Source organism: Pan paniscus, chromosome 7 (assembly GCF_029289425.2).
Source record: "Pan paniscus chromosome 7, NHGRI_mPanPan1-v2.0_pri, whole genome shotgun sequence".
Classification (NCBI taxonomy): domain Eukaryota; kingdom Metazoa; phylum Chordata; class Mammalia; order Primates; family Hominidae; genus Pan; species Pan paniscus.
Genome location: NC_073256.2, coordinates 136,903,829 through 136,908,049, shown reverse-complemented (window position 1 = coordinate 136,908,049; position 4,221 = coordinate 136,903,829). Strand labels below are relative to the sequence as shown.

The window sequence follows — 4,221 nt, the reverse complement described above, 5'->3', positions numbered from 1 at the left end:
ATATATTTTATAAGTACTTCTTTTTTATTCATTTTTCCACCCCATGATTTGTTAAAAAGCAACTTTATTGAGGTAGAATTCACATATAATAAATACGACTTTTAAAGTGTATAGTTCCATGAGATTTTATAAATGTAAACACTCATGTAACCACCACTCCAATTAAGATATGGAATATTTCCATGAACGCAGACTTTTCAGTCAGTCCCTTCCTATCCAGGGACACTCACTGATAAGATTTCTATCACCACTGATTTTGCCTGTTCTAGAAGTACATATAAATAGAATTATACAGCATGCACCCTTTTTGTCTCTGGAAATGTTTTTGAGATCCATCCATGTTTTTGCATATGTCAGTAGTTTATTACCTTCTCCTACTTTTAATCAATGGTAAGTTTATGTAATTTATATTTATAACTTTTTATTTTGAAATGTTTAGACCTATAGAAAAGTGGCATAATATTACAGAGTTCTTACATAACCTACATCCAGCTTTCCCTTGTGTTAACATCTTACATAATTGATACAATGATCAAAACTAAGAATTAAATGTTTATAAAATATCACTAGCAAAACCATAGACTTATTCACATGTCTCTATTTTTTCCACCAATGAGCTTTTTGAAACCTGCGTCAGCGTTCAAGCCAGGATACTATATTGTGTTTAATTATCATGTTTCCATAGTTTCCTTCAGTCTATGACAGTTTCTCAGTCTTTCCTTAGCTTTCATGATCTTGACACTTTCGAAGAGCAGCCATTAGGTATTTTTGTAAAATGCCACTCCATTAGGCTTCTTATGATGATTTCTCATGACTAGGCTGAAGTTACAGATTTTTGGGAAAAGTACCAGAGAGGTATGTGACATGACATTGAGGGCACATAATGTCAATGTGTTTTATTATGGATTATGTTAATTTTTATCAGTTGTTTAGGTGGCATCTGTCAGGTTTCTTCGCTGTACGGTTATTTTTTGGTTTTTTTTTTGAGACGTAGTCTCACTCTGTCACCCTGGCTGGAGTACAGTGGTGTGATCGCTACTCACCACAACCTCTACCTCCCGGGTTCAAGTGATTCTCCTGCCTCAGCCTCCCCGGTAGCTGGGATTACAGGTGTGTGCCACCACGCCTGGAAAATTTTTGTATTTTCACTAGAGACAGGGTTTCATCATGTTGGCCAGGCTGGTTTCGAACTCCTGACTTCAGGTGATCCACCTGCCACAGCCTCTCAAAGTGCTGGGATTACAGGTGTGAGCCACCACGCCCAGCCAGTTATTATTTTCTCTGTTTTCATATTCTATTTTAGAAGCACGTCATTAAGTTTAGTCCACACTCAAGGTGAGGGAAATTAAGCTTCCCCTCTGCACCTCCGAAGAGAGGAGTATTAAAGAATTTTTAGACATACATTAAAACTACTACAGTAATTAATAAATATTTCTGGGGAGATAATTTGAGGCTATGCAGATAAGCTGTTTCTCTTGAAGACAGGAGAACCAAAAATAATATGTAAGTGTTCTATGTGCGACACTGTGTTCACCTTGCAAACCTTGCTGTATCACCACTTTGACAAACACATTGAAAACCAGAGGGTGTCTGTTTTCAAGTGTCCAGACTGTTCTCTTTTATATGCACAGAAGCAACTTATGATGGACCATATCAAGTCTATGCATGGAACATTGGAAAGTATTGAAGGGCCTCCAAACTTGGGTATAAACTTGCCTTTGAGCATTAAGCCTGCAACTCAAAATTCAGCCAATCAGAACAAAGGGGACACCAAATCCATGAATGGGAAAGAGAAATTGGAAAATAAATCTCCATCTCCTGTGAAAAAAAAATCAATGGAAACCAAGAAAGTGGCCAGTCCTGGGTGGACGTGTTGGGAGTGTGACCGCCTGTTCATGCAGAGAGATGTGTACATATCCCACATGAGGAATGAGCATGGGAAACAAATGAAGAAACACCCCTGCCGCTGTGTGACAAGTCTTTTAGTTTGTCCCACAGCCTGTGCTGGCACAACCGGATCAAGCACAAAGGCATCAGGCATGGCCCAGACTCCAGACGTACCTTTACCAAACGATTGATGCTGGAGAAGCACGTTCAGCTGATGCATGGTATCAAGGACCCTGACCTGAAAGAAATGACAGATGCCACCCATGAGGAGGAAACAGAAATAAAAGAAGACACCAAGGTCCCCAGTCCCAAGCAGAAGTTGGAAGAACCAGTTCTGGAGTTCAGGCCTCCCCAAGGAGCAATCACTCAACCACTGAAAAAGCTGAAAATCAATGTTTTTAAGGTTCACAAGTGTGCCATGTGTGGCTTCACCACCGAAAACCTGCTGCAGTTCCATGAACACATCCCTCAGCACAAATCGGATGGTTCTTCGTACCAGCACCGGGAGTGTGGCCTCTGTTATACATCTCACATCTCTCTGTCCAGGCACCTCTTCATTGTACACAAGTTAAAGGAACCTCAGCCAGTGTCCAAGCAAAATGGGGCTGGGGAAGATAACCAACAGGAGAACAAACCCAGCCATGAGGATGAATCCCCCGATGGCACCATGTCAGACAGAAAGTGCAAAGTGTGCACAAAAACTTTTGAAACTGAAGCTGCCTTAAATACGGACACACGGCATGGCCTTCATCAAATCCAAAAGGATGAGCTCAGCCGAGAAATAGCCACAGATGCTCCATGAGGAAAATCCCTGTCCACATTGGAATAAAAAAAGACATTTTTATTACAAAAATTTGCCGTATAATAGAGTTAACAGTACTGTCTAGGCTGTTGCAATATATTCTCTTTCAACGTACCTTCCTTCACCTCGTCGTATATATCCTCATAAGTATTAAAACAGTATTTGAGTTTAAAAGAGTTTGTATATATTTAAATGAATAACTTTTTATACTCTTTGTTACATGTTTGTATCAGTACTTAGTGGAAAACCATTTGAGTTGTTTTGGGTTAGAATTTTTCTTTTTGTACTGTTTCTTTAAAACAGTTCTTAGTAATAGGGGCAGTTCCTGAATTCAAGTAAACCATTTTGTATGTTTAAAAAAAAAACAAAAAAGAAGAGGAGCCAAGATGGCCGAATAGGAACAGCTCCGGTCTACAGCTCCCAGTGTGAGCGACGCAGAAGACGGGTGATTTTTGCATTTCCATCTGAGGTACCGGGTTCATCTCACTAGGGAGTGCCAGACAGTGGGCGCAGGTTAGTGGGTGCGTGCACCGTGTGCGAGCCGAAGCAGGACGAGACATTACCTCACTCGGGAAGCACAAGGGGTCAGGGAGTTCCCTTTCCTAGTCAAAGAAAGGGGTGACAGACGGCACCTGCAAAATCGGGTCACTCCCACCCGAATACTGCGCTTTTCCGAAGGGCTTAAAAAAAGGCACACCAGGAGATTATATCCCGCACCTGGCTCGGAGGGTCCTATGCCCACAGAATCTCACTGATTGCTAGCACAGCAGTCTGAGATCAAACTGCAAGGCGGCATGGAGGCCGGGGGAGGGGCACCCACCATTGTCCAGGCTTGCTTAGGTAAACAAAGCAGCCAGGAAGCTCGAACTGGGTGGAGCCCACCACAGCTCAAGGAGGCCTGCCTGCCTCTGTAGGCTCCACCTCTTGGGGCAGGGCACAGACAAACAAAAAGACAGCAGTAACCTCTGCAGACTTAAATGTCCCTGTCTGACAGCTTTGAAGAGAGCAGTGGTTCTCCCAGCACGCAGCTGGAGATCTGAGAAGGGGCACACTGCCTCCTCAAGTGGGTCCCTGACCCCTGACCCCCGACCCCCGAGCAGCCTAACTGGGAGGCACCCCCCAGCAGGGGCAGACTGACACCTCACATGGCCAGGTACTCCAACAGACCTGCCGCTGAGGGTCCTGTCTTTTAGAAGGAAAACTAACAAACAGAAAGGACATCCACACCAAAAACCCATCTGTACATCACCATCATCAAAGACCAAAAGTACATAAAACCACAAAGATGGGGAAAAAACAGAGCAGAAAAACTGGAAACTCTAAAAAGCAGAGCACCTCTCCTCCTCCAAAGGAACGCAGTTCCTCACCAGCAACGGAACAAAGGTGGATGGAGAATGACTTTGATGAGCTGATAGAAGAAGGCTTCAGATGATCAAATTACTCCGAGCTATGGGAGGACATTCAAACCAAAGGCAAAGAAGTTGAAAACTTTGAAAAAAATTTAGAAGAATGTATAACTAGAATAACCAATA

The 4,221-nt window shown here is 42.9% G+C and overlaps 1 pseudogene; it reads left to right on the top strand.

The window, feature by feature from the left end:
• Positions 1 to 1,489: 1,489 nt before the first annotated feature.
• LOC100993033 (zinc finger protein 532-like) lies at positions 1,490 to 3,822 on the top strand (annotated as a pseudogene).
• Positions 3,823 to 4,221: the final 399 nt, after the last annotated feature.